Source organism: Rhinoraja longicauda, chromosome 20 (assembly GCF_053455715.1).
Source record: "Rhinoraja longicauda isolate Sanriku21f chromosome 20, sRhiLon1.1, whole genome shotgun sequence".
NCBI classification, from domain to species: Eukaryota; Metazoa; Chordata; class Chondrichthyes; order Rajiformes; family Arhynchobatidae; genus Rhinoraja; species Rhinoraja longicauda.
Genome location: NC_135972.1, coordinates 12571086 through 12593469, shown reverse-complemented (window position 1 = coordinate 12593469; position 22384 = coordinate 12571086). Strand labels below are relative to the sequence as shown.

The 22384-nt window shown below is 42.3% G+C and overlaps 1 protein-coding gene across 5 annotated transcripts in view; it reads left to right on the top strand.

Moving 5' to 3' along the window:
- Nucleotides 1–6667: 6667 nt before the first annotated feature.
- Nucleotides 6668–22384, top strand: part of LOC144603565 (contactin-1-like) — a 421240-nt gene continuing 405523 nt past the window's right edge. For 3 of the 5 annotated variants that reach the window (XM_078416958.1, XM_078416949.1, XM_078416953.1), the window contains exon 1: nucleotides 7244–7335. The gene's annotated coding sequence lies outside the window, so the exon portion shown is untranslated. Of the gene's footprint in view, nucleotides 6792–7217; nucleotides 7336–22384 lie in introns of those variants that run through there. The other 2 variants (XM_078416950.1, XM_078416955.1) reach the window with 2 other exon arrangements.

Sequence of the window (22384 nt, the reverse complement as noted above, 5' to 3'; positions counted from 1 at the left end):
GCAAATTGATCCCAGTGTGCAGGTGAGTGGGGCAGTTGTTGTGGGTGGAATAAAAATGGGTTAGAGAGGAATTAGTGTAAACTTTGGTGCTTGATAGTTAGTACAGACTTGTTAGGCCAAAGGGGTGTTTCCATGCTGCATGACTCTGCAGATGCTGGAAAACTGAGTTAAAAGCAGAAAATGCTGAAAATATCAGCTGAATGTATGCTTGCTGTCAGATGATGTACGTGAGATATTAAACGAGTACTTTGCATCTGTATTCACTAAGGACGGAAGATATTGAGATCAGAGTATACTAATATACTACTTTGAGATCAAGAACGAGGTAGTGATGGGGCTTTTGAAGAGCCTTGAAGTGAATAAATCCCCAGGGCCTGATAGGATCTATCACGGGTTATTGAGAGAGGCAAGAGAGGAGATTGCTGGGGCTTTGATGGAGATCTTTAGCCACAGGCAAGATCCTAGCCAATTGGAAAGTAGTTAATATTGTTCTCTTGTTCTCTTGTTTAAGAAGGTAAGTAGAGATTGTACAGGAAATTATAGGCCAGGGAGTCTTACGTCAGTGGCAGGGAAGTTTTTCAAGAGGATTCCCTGGGACAGGATATGCTCGCCTTTGGAAGAAAATGGGATAATTAAGAACAGTCAGCATGGCTTTATCCACAGCAGGTCGAGTCCTATGAACAATTGAATTTTCAGAGGTAGCTATGAAGGTGAGGGCAGGGCAGTGGATATTATCTACATGGTAGGCTGATCTCGAAGATTACGATGCATGAGATCCATGGTAACTTGGTAGTTTGGACTCAGAACAGTTTGCAGATGACACCAAAATTGCTGGACATTGAGGAAGGCTATTGAAGGATACAGCGGGATTCAGATCAGTTACATATATGAGTGGAGAATGGCAGAGGGAGGGAGATTGAACTGGGCAAGTATGAGGTGTTGCACTTTGGGAGGTCAAATATAAGGGGAAAGTATAGAATTATACAATAGTACAAGTATATAATTAATGGCAAGACTCCAAGCAGGAATGATGTACAGAGGGATCTTGAGACCCAGAAGTTCCTGAAAGTGGCAGTGGATGAGGGTGAGTACAAGGATATGTTGTATTGGATTTTCAGACAATCAATAAGGTCCCATGCAAGAGGTTGATAAACAAGGATGGAGTATATGGAATTAGGGACAGTGTAACAGTTTGGATTGAGAATTAGATTGGTAAACAGAAAACAAAATTGGAATAAATAGTTCCTTGGAGAAAAGGAATAGGTAACGTTTCAAGTTGAAACCCTTCTTCGGAAGAAGGTCTGAAAAAGAGTCTCGACCCGAAACATCACCCATTTCCTTTCTCTAGAGATGCTGAGTTACTCCAGCTTTTTGTGTCTATCTTCGGTTTAAACCAGTATCTGCAGGTCCTTCTTACATAAATAGTTCCTTCTCAGGTAGATAGGCTGTGGCTTGGGAGCTTCTGCAGGGATCTGTGCTTGGACCTCAAACTATTCTTCATCTTTTAAATAATTTGGTTGAGGGGAATCAAATGTAATATTTTCAAGTTTACTCATGACACAAAACTAAATGGGAATGTGAATATTGATGAGAATGTTAAGAGATTTCAAAGGGATGTTCGAAGCGAAGAAAAATGTGCATGTGCTGCATATGAAAAATATAAATCTGAGAAATGTGAAAAAATCTAAGTTATCTATCTTGGAATATAAAAGCAAAATAGCTGTGTATAATGTTGATACTCAAAGGATAGTGGGCATCCTTGCATACTTCTATAAGCTTGGGTACTGTCTGATTCACATCCATCCATTACCCCCATGCTATATTCTGCACTTTGTTTCTTCCCCTTTGCTCTATCTATCTTCTTGAGTTTGCTTGATTGTATTTATGTATTGTACATGTGACAATAATAAACCTAAACCTAAACCATAACCTGAACAAATTACTGCGAGCTAATACACTGGTGCAGCAGTCAATTAGAAAGACCAAAGGTATGTAGGTCCTTACTGCAAGCGAAAGATGTCTTCCTACAATTATATCTGCCTTTCATGGGACCACGCATGGAGCATTGTGTACAGTTTTGGTATGCTGTCTGGAGAAGAAAATACGTGTGGAGTACAATGAAAATACATCAGGTTGGTTACGGGTATGGTAGGTCCATTTTATGAGGAAGGATTGAGTGGGCTAGTCCTTTATTCATAGAAACATAGAAAATCGGTGCAGGAGGAGGCCATTTGGCCTTTCAAGCCAGCACCGCCATTCATTGTGATCATGGCTGATCATCCACAATCAGTAACCTGTGCCTGCCTTCTCCCCATATCCCCTGATTCCACTAGCCCCTCGAGCTCTATCCAACTCTCTTTTAAATTCATCCAGTGAATTGGCCTCCACTGCCTTCTGTGGCAGAGAATTCCACAAATTCACAACTCTCTGGGTGATAAAGTTTCTTCTCACCTCAGTTTTAAATGGCCTCCCCTTTATTTTTAGACTGTGGCCCCTGGTTCAGGACTCCCCCAACATTGGGAACATTTTTCCTGCATCTAGCTTGTCCAGTCCTTTTATAATTTTATATGTCTCTATAAGATCCCCTCTCGTCCTTCTGAACTCCAGTGAATACAAGCCCAGTCTTTCCAATCTTTACTCAAATGACAGTCCATCCATCCCAGGGATTAACCTCGTGAACTTATGCTGCACTGCCTCAATAGCAAGGACGTCCTTCCTCAAATTAGGAGACCAAAACTGCACACAATTCGCAAGAGTTTACAAGAAAATTATTGGAGGGTTCTGCAGGATAAATATGAGCAAGTTAGAGGAGTTGAGGTCTAGTGGTCAGTCTAAAGATTGGCCATTTGGAAATGAGAAAAATGAGTTAACATAGAATGTGGTGCATTTTTTTAATTGCTTACTCAGGATGGCTCTGGGTTGTTAGTCACTGATTCATTTAAGACAAATTTGTGGGCATCAGAGGAAAATTAGGGATATGGGGAAAGTGGAAGAAATCGAGGTTACGTAGAAGATCAGCTATGACCCTACTGAATGGTGGAACAGGCTCAAGGGGTTGAATGACCTACTCCTGTTATTCTTTCTTATGGGATTACTAGATGTGCATGTGTGCACATCAACACACATTGAGTTTTATGGTGGTTTTACAGAAGTTCATAAGTGATAGGAATAGAATTAGGCCATTTAGCCCAACAGGTCTATTCCGCCAATCCATCATGACTGATCAATCTTTCCCTCTCAATCCCATTCTCCTGCCTTCTCCCCATAACCCCTGACACCCATACTAATCAAGAATCTTTCAATCTCTGCCTTAAAAATATCCATTGACTTGGCCTCCACAGCCTTCTGTGGCAATGAATTCCACAGATTCATCACCCTCTGTCCAAAGAAATTCCTCCTCATCCCCTTCCCAAAGGTATGTTCTTTTATCTTGAGGCCATTGCCTTGGGTCCTAGACTCTCCCACTAGTGGAAAGATGCCTTCCCCATTCATTCTAATCACACCTCCTTACCTACTGTATTTGCAGTATCCAGTGGCCAGCTCAAATGAGCTACATTGTATAAAAAGAAAGCTCCAAGACAAAACATTGGAAGGTACCATCACTCCTCAGAACTAGTTCATCCTTTGTTGCCATGGCAAGATATCTCACTGATTCTGTTTCTTGCCAAATGCTTAATCCTGAACTCTCGACTACTGGTTGCTAAGATACAGAACCTGTAACGATGGCATGGCAGCATAATGGTTATATTACTGAACTAATAACCTGGAAAATGCAAGGTCCCAGTAGCAGTTTGAAATTTTAAATTTGAATTCAATTTAAAGAAAAAGCTGTACAATGAAAGTGCCAATGAAATAATCAAGTCATTTGGTGAAAGAAATATATTAAATTATGAGAGGCATAGATAGGGTCGACAGAACCTTTTTTTCTCAGGGTGAAAACATCAAAGACTAGAGGACATAGCTTTAATAGACAATAGACAATAGGTGCAGGAGTAGGCCATTCAGCCCTTCGAGCCAGCACCGCCATTCAATGCGATTGCCAAGAAGGGCAAGGTTTAAAGATGTACGGAGCAATTTTTTTCCCCAAAAGAGTGGTGGGTGCCTGGAATTTGCTGCCAGGAGTGGTGGTGGAGGCAAAATGAAGATTGAGGAGATTTGGTATGTCAACGAATACTCTTTTGAACTTCTACAGGTGTACAGTGGAAAGCAGAATGACTGGATGTCCAGAAATGAAGAAGATTGCAAAAAGTGGTGAACACTGCCTAGTCCATCATGGGTACTGACCTCCCCACCATCAAAGGGATCAACAGGAGTCACTGCCTCTAAAAGTCAGTCTACCCCACGACAGAAAGGGGAGGAGTTGTACAGTTTGATAGCCACATGGAAAAAGGATCTCCTGTGGCGTTCTGTGCTGCATCTTGGTGGAACCAGTCTGTTGCTGAAGGTGCTCCTCAGGTTGACCAGTGTGTCATAGAGGGGGTGAGCTGTATTGTCCAAGATTGAACACTACAAACTCCAGATAAGCTGCAAACATTCTAAAGACATGCAGATTGGTAGGTTAATAGGCTGCTGTAAATTTCCCTGAGTATGTAGGTGAGTGGTAGAAACCGGGGAGGAGTTGAAGGGAATGTTTTGGAATTAAAATGAGAATAATGTAGAATTAAAGTAAAGGGGTGCTTAGTTATCAACATGGATTTGAGGAGCTAAAGCGTCTGTTTCTCTACTGTATGTGTGAATGGTCTCATTAAGTGGAGAAACAGGCTCAAGGGGTTAAAAGACTGATTCCTTTGCCCAGGTACCTACGTGAACAGATGTCTGTTACATCCATATAGAACATAGAAAAGTGCAGCACTCCATCAGGTGCTTTGGCACATCCTGTCTGTGTTGAATGCGATGCCAAAGTAAATGAATCTCATCTGCTTGAACATGATCCATATTGCTCCATTCTCCGCATATTTACATGCCCATCTTATCAGCCTCTTAGAAACATATCATATTTGCTTCCACCACCACCCCTGCTGTGCATTCCAGGCACCTACCACTCTGTGTAAAAAAAACCTACCGCTGTACATCTCTTTTAAAATCTGCCCCTCTCATCTTAAAATTATTCTCACTGGTCTTTGACATTTCCAACCTTATTTATGCCTCTCATAATTTTATAATTCCCTCACCAAATGACAAGGTGATTTCATGGGCAAAGTTTAAAGTAACATTTTAGAGGTTCAGTTTCAATGGTTATGCTAATTATCTACCCAAGCAGTACCATTGGATCATGGATGATCTGCTTCCTGTCCGGATCTGTATGTTGTCAGGTGGCTGATGAGGCCAATGTTGAAAATGCAAATCCTTTCACAGATGGAGCAGGTATCAGTCAATGGGGGTGAGTGGATGGAAGTGCCGTTTGTAAGGTTGTATGTGCATTCTGATACGAACATAGGATTTCTGTGTGCTCTTAATGTATGCCCATTATAATGTTGAGCATCATTTACCTGCATCCGGGCAGTAAAATGCCAATGCCTGTACATTGTTTTCTCAAGATGGGCAGCTTTGCCCCGGATGTGTCCTCTCTGGAGAAACAAGGAACTGCAGATGCTGGTTTTCACAAAAGGACACAAAGTGCTGGAGGAACTCAGCAGGTCAGTCAGTATCCTTGGAGATAGGTGCAAAATGCTGGAGTAACTCAACGGGTCAGGCGGCATCTCTGGCGAAAAGGAACAGGTGATGTTTCGAGTCGAGACCCTTCTTCAGACAGAAATTCAGGGGAGAGAGAAACTAGGGAGGGGTATGAAAGGATACAGAACAAATCTGAGATGACACCAATGACCCAGGAAATCTGGAGCCCACAATGGTCCATTGTAGGCTGTGATAATGTGGGTGATAATGTGAAACTAACAGGGCAACTTGGGTGGGGGAGGGACGGAGAGAGAGGGAATGTCAGGGTTACTTGAAAGTAGAGAAATCAATATTAACCCTTAGAGAACATGGATAGGTGATGTTTTGAATCGGGAGCCTTTTTCTGAAGGGTCTCGACCCGAAACGTCACCCATTCCCTCTCTCCTAGATGCTGCCTGACCTGCTGAGTTACTCCAGCATTTTGTGATACCTATCCATGTTCCCCAATGATGCTGCCTGACCCGCTGAGGTACTCCAGCACTTTGTGTCCTTTTGTATCCTCACTGGTGTAGCTCCTGGCAACATGTTGCTGTGATACAATTACCATCTTGCCTGTATTCTGGCAAGAGTACTGCTTTTACACGGTCTGATCTATTGTTCTCTCTCTCTCCCAGGGTGCAGAGTGCGAGAATGACTTAATGCTCCCACCATCGCCCCTGTAAAGCGCCCGCCACTGCAACTTTTGGACAACCGACTCCCCACTGTGATCTCCAGGGACTCTGAAGTAACTGCGGCTTGAAAAGTGGGTTGATATTCCTGGAGGGCGGCATTGCTGCAATATATAAATATACACGCACAAATAAACCGAACATTTCTTTTGGGGTCGGTATGACTGGTACATATGTGTTGCTGTGGGGGGGCGAGTAGGAGACTGCACTCCTCTCCGAGGTTTGACCGCAGTGCAGGTGCCACTGGGGAAGGAGGGAGGCGGCTGGGTTTTAAAGGGGCTGCCCTGCATTCCGCTCTCATGCACAGTAGGTGAACTACACCCACTTGCCGACTGCCAGCACCGGGTCGAGGAAAGGGGAAGGACTGGTGCAAGGGAGCGGTGCTGATGCAAAGGACGGGAGGACTTCTGCAAAGAGCCCTGGACCGGGATAGGTGTGTTGCATGGATGGGTAAGTGGCTGGAAGAGGGTGTTGAAGAGGTGGGAGTTGTGAGCAGAAGGAGGTGAGGGCTGCAATGTGGGTAAGAGCCCGGTTAGGGAGGTTGACGGTAGCGCAACAAGATGACAGGGGCCGTGACAGTGAGGGTGGGGCGGGTGGCGGTGCTGCTGCCTCGCACTGCGGCTGCCCCGGTCCGGGGCGCTGATGCTGGTGCAGCCGCTGCCGCAGCGAGAAGGCGGGAGCAGAGCCGTCAGGTCCTGCCCCCGGCCGCCGCAGCGCCACGCCGGTTGGCCGCCGCGCCCATGATTGACGGCTCATTGAGCCAATCGGGAGTGGCCGTTGCGGGCCGGCGACAGGTCCCGCCCCCGGCGCCGCATTCCGCAGCTGATAGGTCGGCTGCCATTGATTGACGACGCGGGTAGCCAATCGGAGGCGGCCCGCGGCCAATGCGCGAGGGGGTGTTGACGGTTGGGGGCGGAGCGCGAGTGCCGGGGATCCAGAGCTCCAGGTGCGGAGCGAGGAGCTGCAAGCGGTCGCTGCACAACCCGCGCCCGTGGTAAGTGCAATGCCGAGCAACCCACTCACAGACATTAGCAATGCCTTCTAAATGCACGCGCTTAAAGCCGTTAGCAGCACCGCAACCTGTGAGGCTTGTGTCCCCTTGCTCATCCCATTCCAATCGCGCTTTTATCCGTTATTAAGTACCGCTTGAACACCTTTCAAAGTTGCATGCGGGATTAAAGCTGTAGGAAAATCTAGCCATGCCTATCTGTGAAGATGCAATTCCTTCCATTTAATTACTCTATCAAAAATGTAAAAGAGGCGGTGTCCCCAACCAAGGTGACGATTGGGCTGGACGGTGCGGTGAATTTCTCCAAATTGCCTGATTGCCACAGTAATTCGTTTTCATTCTTCAAGGTTTCTAAATTGACTGGCACAATAATGAGTAATTTCTCTTCAACGTTTGTAAATTGGCTGCCATAATAATTAGTTATTTTTCTTCAAAGTGGATACATTGACTGCCACCACAATCAACTATCTCTCCCCCCCCCCCCCCCCCCCCCCCAAGGTTTATACATTGAGATGCACCGCAGGTGCGTGGAAAGGTCCTCGATAATTAAAATATTTCAAAATCTGATTGTAAAACTGCAGCCGTGAGTACCTGACAATTAATTGCATGTTTGTGTTATAAATCTGTGTGATTTCTCACTCGGGAATGTGTCAGTTTATGATCCCACACAGTCTAAGGAGAGCGATTATCAACGGCAGAGTGATCCACAAATTAACAACTCTCACATTGGTGACACAGTGTGTGTAAAATTCTGGCTACTATTCCAAAACTTCATTTTAAAATGGGTGATGAATGTGCTAACTCTTTAAATTTTACAGCAAAAATTTACTAAATAGTATGGTCAATATTTGCGATGAGTTGCTTATTCACATTATTTGACTTTTCTGTGCCTTGTTGGCATTGTATCTCTAGATGTCTTTATTCAGTGTGAAAGTAGGAGCAGTGTGTGGTCTTTATGAAACAATACAAAGATAGGGTGCGAAGGAAGCTGCTAATGGTATTAATGTCACTCAGAGTAGGCATCTGCTGGACATTTGCTGTTGTTATCCACTCTGTTGTACTTCACCATGTTGGGCATACTTTAATTAATTGCTTCCTTTGCCTTTTACTATCTTCTTCCTGGAATATTTCTAAACAATCCCAGTTGCATGCAGCTAATTTCAAATAAGCATCATCGGGCCATTTGAATGGATGGGGGTCAAAGAACTGACACTTGCAATCTGCCTGCAATTGACAGTGGGACATTGGGTCCCACTTAGTAGGCTAAAATAGAGAGAATTATAGTATAACCCCCACCTATTGACCTTCAGTGCTAAGTTGCTATTAAATCAATAGAGGGGAACTTCCAGAAACTTGCACACCTGAAATTCCTGGAATACAATGAATAGGGAAAAATACAGTTAGGTTTAGAAACCTTGTCCCTTATCCAAATGGTAAGTCAGGGTGGCATTCTGGCTCAAGAATTATGTTGGTGCCTCACAGCTCTGTGGACCTGGGTTCGATCCTGACCTCTGCAGTTTTAGGGATTTTTTGTATTTTTTACCCTGCCTGGACTGCATGTGTTTCCACTGGATGCTCTGAATTTACTCTCACATCCAAAAAGCATGCTGGTTGATTGACCACTGTAAATTACCCCTAGGTGTAGGTAAGTAGCAAAAAGAATCAATTGGGATTTGCTGGGTATGTGCAAGAGAATCATTTTGTGGATGGGGTTGCAGCAAAAAAGAGAGGGAATAGGATTGATTGTTCTGCCGAGGCAGCATGGAGCTGACTGATCAAATAGACTCCTTTGTTTAATACATGCATCAGGTATGCTATACTCCATTGACTGAAATTTCAGGAGGCAATGAGAAAATATAAACTGCTTAGCTGAGAACAAAAATTGAAGAAATGTACAAGGAATCATAATTGCAAATTTGTGATTTATTGAAGATTAAAGTTGATCTGGATCTGATAGCAAACCCTATTCATTCATACCTACTAAGATTTGATGCTTGTTCAGTGTTTTTGCCAGAACTTTGGAGATGTGTGACATTGACATTGAGAACTGGGTGTGATTACTCAATTGAGGTCTGGGACTTGGGTGTGGTTGGGCCAAGCATAGTCATAGTCTCCTTTGGGGAAACTATATTCCAGATAATTCAACAGATAAGACACTTTGGCTGCGCTTCCTCAGCAAAAGGTTCAGGGTACCTGAGAGCAAAGCTTCAGCTGGAAGCTGTTCAGGGGTGTGGTGGGCTGGGGGTTGAGAACAGGAAGAATACATGTGAATCAGTGTAGACAGTTACTTGTCATCCACTACCACTGTGTATATACATTTATGGGTCGCACCAGTCCCACAAGAGCCTCATCTGTTTCCTGATACAGATATATTTGATATAAATGGAGACGATAGACACAAAATGCTGTAGTAACTCTGTGGGTCAGGCAGTACCACTGGAGAAAAGGAATAGGTGGCATTTTGGGTTGAGACCCTTCAGACTGAGAGTCAGGGGAGAGGGAAACTAGAGGTAAGTGATATAAATATAGTTTGATGCCAGAATTTACAACCAGAACCACCAAAGAAAGGATACCTGCGATATTTAAAGACAAGAAGTTCAAACAGCTTCATTTAATTATTGTAATTTTTTTCCTAAAAGTTAGCAATTTAAAAAAATCTATACTGATTTTCTTATTTCTTAATTTAGCATTTGAAATGTCTCAATTTGATTTAGTTCACTTCATTTTAAATTATCTCTGTGACTATCAAGTGTTTGATTTCTTTTTATTGAAAAAGGAGCGTTATGGGACTTTGATTTCCCAGATCTCCCATCTTGTAAGTCAACGGTCGTAACTCTAGTTTAAAAGCAAATCCATTCTACTCTTGAGCATCAACTTGTGTAAATCTTGATAGAAATAATGCATAAGTTTGTGCAGCAAAGGGAAATATGGTCTCTCTAACTTGTAGGTTTAATGAAGCAATTGCAGCTGATAAATCTCTAGTTTTCTATACAGTAATTAGGCATAATGGCTTAAAAGGGAGTCATCAGTTAAATATTGGTCTTCTGACTGATTAAAAAGAGAATTTTTCATGCAAATAGTTTATTCCACATTCTCATTATGTCCCACTGGGCCTCATAAGCAAAGAAGTGCCTTTTGAAATGTAGTTGCATTATAATGTAGGATGCATGATAGCAGATTTTGTGCTGATAAGCTCCCACAAATGGCAATTGGATCAATAACCTTTAATAATGTTGAATGAAGAATATATGTTTTACAGACACCAGGGAAAATTCTACTATCCTCTGTGGCATCTTTTACCTCACATTTTTTGCCTAAACTATTGGTAGAATAATCTAATGTTTCTGCACTGTGTTGATATGCAGAAAGTAGAGAATAGAAAGACAAGATTAGGGTCACAGGAATCATTTGTCCAACTGAAAAGGTGTGGTAGTTTTAGTGGGTAAGTCTTACTTTCGAAGTATAATATTGCTGTGTCCAATCACACATTTGGAATGGTTACAGATGGCATCATTTGTTATTAAAAGGAAATTGATTTTCATTATCTTCCTTTATCTGTGCTTCCCTGAAGTTCTTTGCAATAAAATAAGTTTTGTGAACTGTATTTATTATTGTAACATAGCCTGTTTATGGGGCTTTAATATACATAAACAGCAGCAAGAAAGTTGGATGTTGCCAAATGATTTTGTTTGAGGGAGGGAGTCATATTGACGTAAAGGAATATTCCTTTGCTTTTCTCGTAATATTGCTGTGAGAGTGAGATGGACGGCACGGTGGCGCAGGGATAGAGTTGCTACCTTAAAGCACCAGAGACTGGGTTCGATCCTGACTATGGGTGCTGTCTGTGTGGAGTTTGTATGTTCTCCCTGTGACCTGTGTGGGTTTTCCCCGAGTGCTCCGGTTTCCTCCCACACTCCAAAGACGTACAGGTTTGTAGATTAATTGGCTTGGTTAAATTGTACCTCGTGTGTGTAGGATAGTGCTAGTGTGCGGGGATCGCTAGTTGGCGTGGAATCAGTGGGCTGTTCCCGCACTGTATCTGTAAACTAAACTAAATATCTTTTATGTCCATGTGAAAAGACCAGATATGGACTTAGTATAACCTCTTTTGTGAAAGGTAGCATCTTCAGTTCTGTCCAAAAACATTGAAGACAGTTCTCCCAGAGTGGATCTGAAATCAGCCCTTGTACAGATGTGCATGCTGATTGGAAGTTGGTCAGTGTAGAATCTGCAGGATGGGAGGAATGGGAGAGTTGAGGTCCAAGGGTGGAATTAAGTTACAGGGAATAATTGTCGGGTGGAAGAAGAACTATTGGGTACTCGTGTTCATTCGGATCACCAAGCTTTAGATGCCATCCCTTATATCTTCAGAACTAAAGTAATGCAAGGTGCTTTAGAGTCTCAGGCAAGAATGGGCTTTGGCTGTGAAATGAATGTACCTTTTAGGGCTAGCATGGATCTAATGGACTGTGCAGTTACCATCTCTAGCTTACATGTAAGATTTGACACAGTGAAGCTTCCCTAAAATGGAAAACTTGCAGAATGATACAACACGTTGACTGATTTTTTTTCTTTCCGTGATTCTCAGTTTGCAAAGATTCATAAATATGCAATCTAAGTCTTCAATGCGTGGTTCTGCCCTCTGTAACCTCAGCAGCTTGAACAGTGGACTGCTTTTGTCCATTCTCAAGTTTCGCCCACTGCTGCCTGCAGCGACAGCAAAAAAGAATGACTTGCGTTTCCACATTCTGCTTTGAATGCACCGCAGCACTTCATAGTGGTAGGAAGAAGATCAAAAATGCAAATTGAAGGCGGAGATTTTGGGCTGAAGAGTTGGTAGAAAAGTGTGTCATGAATGGCTGGCAATTTGTGAATGCTTTCAAAGGAGGAGGTACATCAGATTAAACTGTTGAGAGAATGAGTGGGTGAAGCTCATTGAAATGCTTCAATATTTAATTGGATCTGGGCTGAAACATTAATTTACTTTCCTACCTTATCCCTGTAACCCTTGCCACTGTTCCCCAAGGTCGAACATCTTCAGGCTTGATTCTAATGGACATCTGGGGCATAAACTCCAAAGCTTCATATCTTCAGAATGAATGAATTTCTTCTCATCTCCATTTCCAAATGGCTGACACCTTTTCTAAGATTATATCACTTGGTTCCATTGTCTTGAGCTAAGAGAAGCCAAGTTTCAGAATCTTCCTATATTAAAAATATTTCTCATTTTTCTAAATTCCAAAGAATATAGACAAAATCCTTGTAGAAACAAGTAACTGCAGATGCTGCTTTACAGAGAAGGACGCAAAGTGCTGGAGTAACACAGCAGGTCAGGCAGCATCCCTGGAAAATGTGGATAGATGATATTTTCGGTTGGGACCCTTCATCAATCTGAGGAAGTGTCCCGACCAAAAACCATCTATCTACGTATCCATACACATGGTCACAGGGAGAATGTACAAACTACGTACAGATAGCACTCGTAATCGGGAACCTGGGTCTCTTGCGCTGTAAGGCAGTAACTCAATCGCTACACTACTGTGCAGCCCTATGCATTGTATTTTTTTTGCAGATTTCTCTTTATTCCGTTTTCTATTAATTTGTTTGTTTAGCTTTATTTTTAGAACTCTGTTAATCCTGAGTCTTATCCATTTTTTGGTAACACTTTATATTTTAACCTAATTCTATCTTTAACTTCTGTCAATCACAACTGTAAATCTTTTCTCAGTGTTCATTCCTTACTGCTTAAAGTTAAAGTTAATTAATGTATCCCAGCAAACTGGGCTTTCAAGCTCTCTAGTTTTGGTTAAGTATAGGACGTAACCACATCACATCGTACTTAACATAGCATGTTATAATCATGCTTCCTTAGAGGATAATTTACTTTGAGGTTATTAAATATCCTGTCTTTCTACATAGTACTTGATCTAAAATAACTTGTTTCCCCCAGTTGGTATTGTTCCAGAAAACACACTGTGGGCAGCATGGTGGCTCAGCGGTAGAGTTGCTGCCTTATAGTGCCATAGACCTGGGTTTGATTCTGATTACAGGTGCTGTCTGTACGGAGTTTGTATGTTCTCCCCATGACCATGTAGATTTTCCCCGGGATGCTGTATCTGGAGGAAGAGATCACTCTTGCCCAATATTTAAAACTCCTGTCATGTACACTACTCTTACCCTACTCATCTGATTAACCATTAAGATCAACCCCTGATCTGCTTACCACTATGCCAAGGATTGGGTGGTAATGCAGAGGTTTGTTACTGTTCAATAATTTATCTGCACAACTGAAGCTCCACATCCAGAACTCGTCCCTGTGTGAGCCACAACTTGATCAATCCTCCTACCCCTTCTCATTCTGCTTCTTCTCCTTTTCCAGCCATTGGGTGATAATCTTAACCAGTACTTTTTAAATAAACAAATAGATGCCAGTACATACTTTATTCCTTAGAGTGTTGATGTCCTTGGGGATTATTGTCCTAAACACTGCCTAAGGTGTTTAATGTAGGAACAAAGAACTGCTGGTATAAACAAAAAGACATAAAGTGCTGGAGTAGCTCAGCGGGTGAGGCAGCATTTCTGAAGAACATGGATCCATGTTCTCCAGAGATGCTGCCTAATCCACTGAGTTACGCCAGCATTTGTGTCAATAAACAATAGTTGCAGGAGGAGGCCATTCGGCCCTTCGAGCCAGCACCGCCATTCAATGTGATCATGGCTGATCATTCTCAATCAGTACCCCGTTCCTGCCTTCTCCCCATACCCCCTGACTCCGCTATCCTTAAGAGCTCTATCCAGCTCTCTCTTGAATGCATTCAGAGAATTGGCCTCCACTGCCTTCTGAGGCAGAGAATTCCACAGATTCACAACTCTCTGACTGAAAAAGTTTTTCCTCATCTCAGTTCTAAATGGCCTACCCCTTATTCTTAAACTGTGGCCCCTTGTTCTGGACTCCCCCAACATTGGGAACATGTTTCCTGCCTCTAACGTGTCCAACCCCTTAATAAACTTGTACGTTTCGATAAGATCTCTCATCCTTCTAAATTCCAGTGTATACAAGCCTAGTCGCTCCAGTCTTTCAACATATGATAGTCCCGTCCTAAGGTGTTCAAGGGCCTGATCATCTAAATTAATTAATACATTTCATTTTTTTTTAAACTTTAGTAACCTTTTTGTAATATTTTTAAAAAAATTTAAAGTGAAAATTTAGTTTTTAACTTTTTAGAGATGCCGGTGTGACGTACCATGTGAACTATCACACAAAAAAATCACTGCTTTTAACTTTGGCAATATCTAATATCCCCTGATTATCCTGATCCCCTCCAAAAGACTTGGGATTCAGAGAAGACTAAATATAAACAAGGCAATGGAATGGTTTTAACCTGAAGATATCAAATTTGAAGGTACTTGGTTGGGTGTGGTCAGGACGTGAAATTTGGGAAGCAGAGCATTGAAATGTTGACTTGTTCTTTTGAGTCCATGTGAATGTTTGGCTGTATGATTTACCCACCCTAAATTCCTTGTTCCCCTCATCCGTTAATAGTTGTCTTTCTCAAATACTAATTAGTTTACAAAATAATTTATGGGCAGTGCTTTAACAACAGCTTGTAATAAATAATTCTTCACTGAATCTGCCATCTGTGCAAAGAGTTTTCACTTCCTATTGAATTCTTTGAGATAAAATTTCTGCAGGGTTTCTCCTGATCTTTTAACCTTCTGTCTCTCAACTTCAGTCTTCATCTTCAAAAACCTCCTTTAAAATTCATCCCTATAGAGCAAGCTTTGGGTTACCAAAACTTTATTTCCTATACCTTCCTTGTATCTATTGCCTACTTTACCCCAAGCACAGGAAACACAATCCCCAGTGTTAGTCATTTCTATGTGGCAAATCAATTGTTTATTTTTGTGTAACACCGTTTGAAGCATGATGTTTATATTGGTTCAGTACTTCTCTAAGTGTGCTCTGTAAACTTGCTAGTCGTCTTGTCTGTTAATCCACACCTTTTCTTTCTTTGAATCTCCAAAGTTCGTGCAGCAGGCTAGAACTTACTGATAGAGGTGAGCTTTCCCAAATGCCCAATAGCACTAACAAACTTGACTTTTGTGGAACTACTGTTTAAAATACACTTCCAAACTAAACAGGGTCTTCAGTGGCAGAGCCCTGCATTCAATTCAATGGTTGAATGATACTTTATTGTCACATGTACCTAAGGTTTTTTTTTTTTTTTTGCATACAATTCGGGTAAAAATCATACAGCAGACCTCATCTCTGCAATACACAAAGTTTCTGACGCCGACAAAGTTTCAAGAGATCTTAGTAGTCTTATCTTCTCACAGCAATAAAACCAGGCTTGCCGCCACAAATGGCTGCGGGCAGCCCACCAGGTTGTATGGAACCCACAAAACGTCTGAAACAAAAAATATTTTGTCTTCCATTTAGCTGTTCAACTTTTCTTTATATGATCAACACTTGATCACCGTTAAGAAATTGCTGAAATTAGTAGCAAATAATAGCCAACATTCCAGATTATTGGAATTGTACGGAAATCTTGAGTTTTTCGGAATGTTATGGGATTTGCAGTGAATGAGTCTGTTGACTTGCACCATAAGTTTGCTTGCTGAATTCATTGTGTAGATCTCTGAAGGAAGCCTGTACGATCCTCTTAGTTATAGATCACATCGCATGGAAAGGGATCATTTGACCCAAAGGTAACTCAATCATCAAGCATATATTTTCACTCATCCCATTTACTTTCCCCGCATAACCATCAATTCCCCCTCCACCCCAGATTGCTCCACTCACTTTCACATCAGTGGTCATTTAGTGGTCAGTGAATCTACCAACCCAATGTCTTAAGGTGTGAGTGGAAGCTGCAACACCTGTTAGAAATTGAAGTCTAAGGCATGATCTGGCCAATTCCACTCTTCACTAATTGCTATCAACAACTTACTGATACTAAACATACTCATAAATATGCATTCCTTAAGTTTAGTTGCTGCAGCAAGTTTTAAAAAATCTGTCAGAGGTCAGAGGCGCCAAATGCAACTCAAAATTTGACACGTTAATCGTTTAATTAGTTGCTGATTGAGTTTATTTAAATTCCACCAGCTTTTGTAATTGTTATTTAAATAGCTGACTAATTTAATATTTAATGTGAAAGAAAGAAATGGTGAAGGGATGCATGGCATGAATATTATAATCAAAATGAAAGACCCAAGAATTTAAAATGGAGGCGAGGAAGAAAAATGTGCTGCACAGGTCTTAAAAGAGTGGCGGAAACTGTTATTTTGCTTTTGGGAAATATTTATGAGCTCAAGAAGATTACATCTATAAAAGATAGAACAATTGAATAGACTTAAACTGTTCCAAGTTTATTCATTCCTGCTGAATATGATCTGTGCCAAAATACCTGATCATTTGTGCCATATAAAGTAACAAAACGTCATGGCTTAATTTGCTTTTTTTGCTTTTTTGTGAAATGATTGATAGTAATCACTGAACTGTTAAGAGTAATTTCCCTTTTTATTTCTGTCAGCTATAATTAACCACTCAAATTTGGATTTCTTGTGTTAAAAAAATACTTGCCTGGATTAGTGATAGCTGCTGCTATACCTGGAGATGAACAGAAGTTGATTCACAGTGATCAGACATATAACCATATAACCATATAACAACTACAGCACGGAAACAGGCCCGTTCGGCCCTACCAGTCCATGCCGACCACTCTCTCTGACCCAGTCTCATCTACCTGCTCTCAGACCATAACCCTCCAATCCCCTCTTATCCATATACCTATCCAATTTACTCTTAAATAATAAAATCGAGCCTGCCTCCACCACTTCCACCGGAAGCCCATTCCATACAGCCACCACCCTCTGAGTAAAGAAGTTACCCCTCATGTTACCCCTAAACTTTTGTCCCTCAATTCTGAAGCTATGTCCCCTTGTTGGAATCTTCCCCACTCTCAAAGGGAAAAGCCTACCCACGTCAACTCTGTCCGTCCCTCTTAAAATTTTTAAAACCTCTATCAAGTCCCCCCTCAACCTTCTACGCTCCAAAGAATAAAGACCCAACCTGTTCAACCTCTCTCTGTAGCTTAAGTGCTGAAACCCAGGCAACATTCTAGTAAATCTCCTCTGTACCCTCTCCATTTTGTCGACATCCTTCCTATAATTTGGCGACCAGAACTGCACACCATACTCCAGATTCGGCCTTACCAATGCCTTGTACAATTTTAACATTACATCCCAACTTCTATATTCGATGCTCTGATTTATAAAGGCAAGCATACCAAACGCCTTCTTCACCACCCTATCCACATGAGATTCCACCTTCAGGGAACAATGCACAGTTATTCCCAGATCCCTCTGTTCCACTGCATTCCTCAATTCCCTACCATTTACCCTGTACGTCCTATTTTGATTTATGCATAGATTATGCATCTATGCATTATGGTCAACATGGGCGGCACGGTAACGCAGCGGTAGAGTTGCTGCTTTACAGCGAATGCAGCGCCGGAGACTCAGGTTCGATCCTGACTACGGGTGCTGCACTGTAAGGAGTTTGTACGTTCTCCCCGTGACCTGCGTGGGTTTTCTCCGAGATCTTCGGTTTCCTCCCACACTCCAAAGACGTACAGGTATGTAGGTTAATTGGCTGGGTAAATGTAAAAATTGTCCCTAGTGGGTGTAGGACAGTGTTAATGTGAGGGGATCACTGGGCGGCACGGACTTGGTGGGCCGAAAAGGCCTGTTTCCAGCTGTATATATATGATATGATATGCATGGATGCTGCATTGTTAGGAAACGTGCAAAGTAGTTGTATGTTGGGTTCCTCCTGAAAGACAGTGGTTGGCTAATTCAATTCACACCTCGTGGTAACAAGAAATCTGATTCCAAATGCACTGGAGTTATACAACCAAGCCATTCCAAACAACACCGTAGCCTGCAACCTGCACCTTCAAGAAGGACAAGTGCAGCAACACTTGTTGCAACAACCACCTCCCCCAGTTTTCCCTGGGGGGAAGAATGGTGCAGCTTCACACCTGCTGCCTCACAGCTCCAGGTATCTAGGTTCAGTACTGACCCATGGTGGTGTCTGTGTGGTTTGCATATTCTCCCTGCATCTCGTGGGTGAATGCTGGTCGGTGTGGACTTGGTGAGCCGAAGGGCCTGTTTTCATGCTGTGTCTCTAAACTAAACTAAACAAGCCTACCCTGGTTTCACTGGGATTCTCCAGTTTATCATAAATCCTTGAGTTGGTGAGTTAGTTGGCTGGTGTAAATTGCTGGAGTGTTGCCAGGTGGTAGAATGTGGAGGGGAAATGGGAACGTTAGGAGAATAAAATTAGTTGGAGTAAGAATGGTTTAAATAATGGGTATTTGGTGCAGATTAATTGAGCGAAAGGCACGTTTCCTTGGTATATCATTCTGATTCTATGGCCTTCAGGTCGCACACCACTCTGTCTCTTGGACAGTACTGAGAGCATTTGTATCCTGGATGATATCAATCTCCCCCTATCACAGACATTCCCCTTTGCTCCACTCTTCTTCCCCCCCCCTCCTTTCTGCAACTTGTTTTCTCATTTGTCCTATTCTGATAACAACTCTTTCCCTATCCATCGGCCCTGCCTGCCCTTTTGATTACCTCAGCACTTCCTGCTTGCATTCCTGGTTTTCTGCATCTTCAGTATTTCACTTTTCTCTTTGGGGTGATTATGTATTGTGGGATATATATCTTTATAACCTTTAAAAATTGTGGAGATATAACCTATTTTCATTTGAAGAGAGGCAGGCAATTAATTAATTATACTATTCACAACCTTGGTGTTACCATGCTTCAAAGGTAGTTAACAGGGTTTGGAACACTTTGCAATGTCACCAAAACTTTTGATGTGCCATGTAAATAAACACTTGTTTATTGTGTTAACTAGTGTGGTTTGGAGTCCTCCTTGCCAAAATATCCCAATTCAATTCCAATCCACTGTAGAAAGCACATTGCCGGATTGCACCACAGCTCGGTTTGGGAACAGCTCTGCCCAAGGCAACAAGAAATTGTAGATAGTTGTAGATGTAACTCAGTCCATCAAGCGGACTAAACTACCCACCATTGACTTCATCCACATTTCAGGGTGCCTCAGAAAAGCAGCTGACAGAATCACAGCCTTGCACCACTCCAATCATTCCTCTTCCTCCCAACTTCCGTTGGGCAGAAGGTATAGAAGCTTGAAAGTAAGTACCACCAGATTCAGGAAAAACTCATTCCCCTCTTATTTGGCTTCTGAATAATCCTTTTATAAGCTACAATACTCTATCTTGTTGCGGTCATCAGACTTTGTCTATGGAACTATGGAGTCTATGGAGTCAATTATAAAAGACGAAATTGCTGAGCATTTGGATAGCAGTAACAGGATCATTCCGAGTCAGCATGGATTTACGAAGGGGAAATCATGCTTGACAAATCTACTGGAATTTTTTGAGGATGTAACTAGGAAAATTGACAGGGGAGAGTCAGTGGATGTGGTGTACCTCGACTTTCAGAAAGCCTTCGACAAGGTCCCACATAGGAGATTAGTGGGCAAAATTAGAGCACATGGTATTGGGGGTAGGGTACTGACATGGATAGAAAATTGGTTGACAGACAGAAAGCAAAGAGTGGGGATAAATGGGTCCCTTTCGGAATGGCAGGCAGTGACCAGTGGGGTACCGCAAGGTTCGGTGCTGGGACCCCAGCTGTTTACGATATACATTAATGACTTAGATGAAGGGATTAAAAGTACCATTAGCAAATTTGCAGATGATACTAAGCTGGGGGGTAGTGTGAATTGTGAGGAAGATGCAATAAGGCTGCAGGGTGACTTGGACAGGTTGTGTGAGTGGGCAGATACATGGCAGATGCAGTTTAATGTAGATAAGTGTGAGGTTATTCACTTTGGAAGTAAGAATAGAAAGGCAGATTATTATCTGAATGGTGTCAAGTTAGGAAGAGGGGATGTTCAACGAGATCTGGGTGTCCTAGTGCATCAGTCACTGAAAGGAAGCATGCAGGTACAGCAGGCAGTGAAGAAAGCCAATGGAATGTTGGCCTTCATAACAAGAGGAGTTGAGTATAGGAGCAAAGAGGTCCTTCTCAGTTGTACCGGGCCCTGGTGAGACCGCACCTGGAGTACTGTGTGCAGTTTTGGTCTCCAAATTTGAGGAAGGATATTCTTGCTATTGAGGGCGTGCAGCGTAGGTTCACTAGGTTAATTCCCGAAATGGCGGGACTGTCGTATGCTGAAAGGCTGGAGCAATTAGGCTTGTATACACTGGAATTTAGAAGGATGAGGGGGATCTTATTGAAACATATACGATAATTAGGGGGTTGGACACAGTAGAGGCAGGAAACATGTTCCCAATGTTGGGGGAGTCCAGAACAAGGGGCCACAGTTTAAGAATAAGGGGTAGACCATTTAGAACGGAGATGAGGAAGAACTTTTTCAGTCAGAGAGTGGTGAAGGTGTGGAATTCTCTGCCTCAGAAGGCAGTGGAGGCCAGTTCGTTGGATGCTTCCAAGAGAGAGCTGGATAGAGCTCTTAAGAATAGCGGAGTGAGGGGGTATGGAGAGAAGGCAGGAACGGGGTACTGATTGAGAGTGATCAGCTATGATCGCATTGAATGGCGGTGCTGGCTCGAAGGGCTGAATGGCCTACTCCTGCACCTATTGTCTATTGTCTATTGTCTATTGTCTATTGTCTATTGTCTATTGAACTGGTACGCAACAAATTTGAACTGTATTTTGCACTCTGCAGCATCTATTGTACTTGATTGTATTTATGTATAGTATTAGCGAATCTGATTGGATAGCACGCAAAACAGCCTTTCACTAGAGGAATAGACTACTATATTAAAAAAAAAGAAAAAAGGATAAAAATGTTCAGCAGGACAGGCAGCCTCTGTAGAGAAACAGAATTGACCTCTCGGGTCATTGATCTTTTGTCCTTTTATTTGATTGGCTGTTTGCTGGAGAAACTCTACATTAGTAGAGGACATGATGAATTTGACTGTAACATTGCCTGCTAATTGTGTAAAGGATAGCCGAGTTTGCATGCGTTGTGTGGAGGTATGTTAACAAATGGACGGCTGTACCTCAGCTAGAGGTACAAAATGGAGGGAAAGGGATGGTAAAAGTCCACCTGATCTGCCTTTTAAAATATTTATCCTTGGTCTTTCTGAGCTTCCCAAATGTTATTTAAAAAAAATATTCAGATCATATTCGTGGCCACATGTATAGCTTCTGCTATTTATGCAGAAATATCTTAAATAATATTGTGCTTTCATTTTAAGCTATTTCTCGAGTTGGAGTTATGCCGAGGTTTACTAATTAACAATCCAGAACTAATGCTGCCATGGTGCTGTGCACGGTGCCCACTTAATGTGATCAGCCGCACCTTTTTTCCCCGATTAATTACATCTGCAATTTAAGGGTATTTCAAGGACTCTGGTGGTGGCAGCTTCATTGACGCAGTGTGTTGAAAACACTCCTCAGTACGCTGACTGCAGACTGTACTTAAATATCAAGGAAGCTAAAATTTGAGCTTGCCCTTGTGCTGAAGCTCCGGCTAAATCGGTCCCGTCTTTTAAAATGCAAGATCTTGCTGTGAAATAATCTGAGCAGTTAACTGGGAGGCTGATATGACATTGCCTGGCACAATCCTCATTATGTAGTTGGGTTAGCTCCTGCGATGGAATCTCTGACTCCCAACTCAGCTCCACCTCCTCTATTAGCAGGTCTTTTGGAAATCAGTTAATGGATGACCCTGCCTAACCTGCAGCCAAACCGCAGCAGGGAGTTTACCAGCTTTATCGTTACCTGCATCTTGTAGACACAGCCCTCGCTACATTAACCCAATCTGCGTTTCTGCTATACTGCAGCTAAATTGCCACTTCTGTTTCAAACCACCACTTATTCCTCATTGTTGTTTAGTTTAATGAATGCAAACTGCAAGATAGTGCATGGAATGCAAGCATTCATAAGTGATAAGAGCAGAATTAGG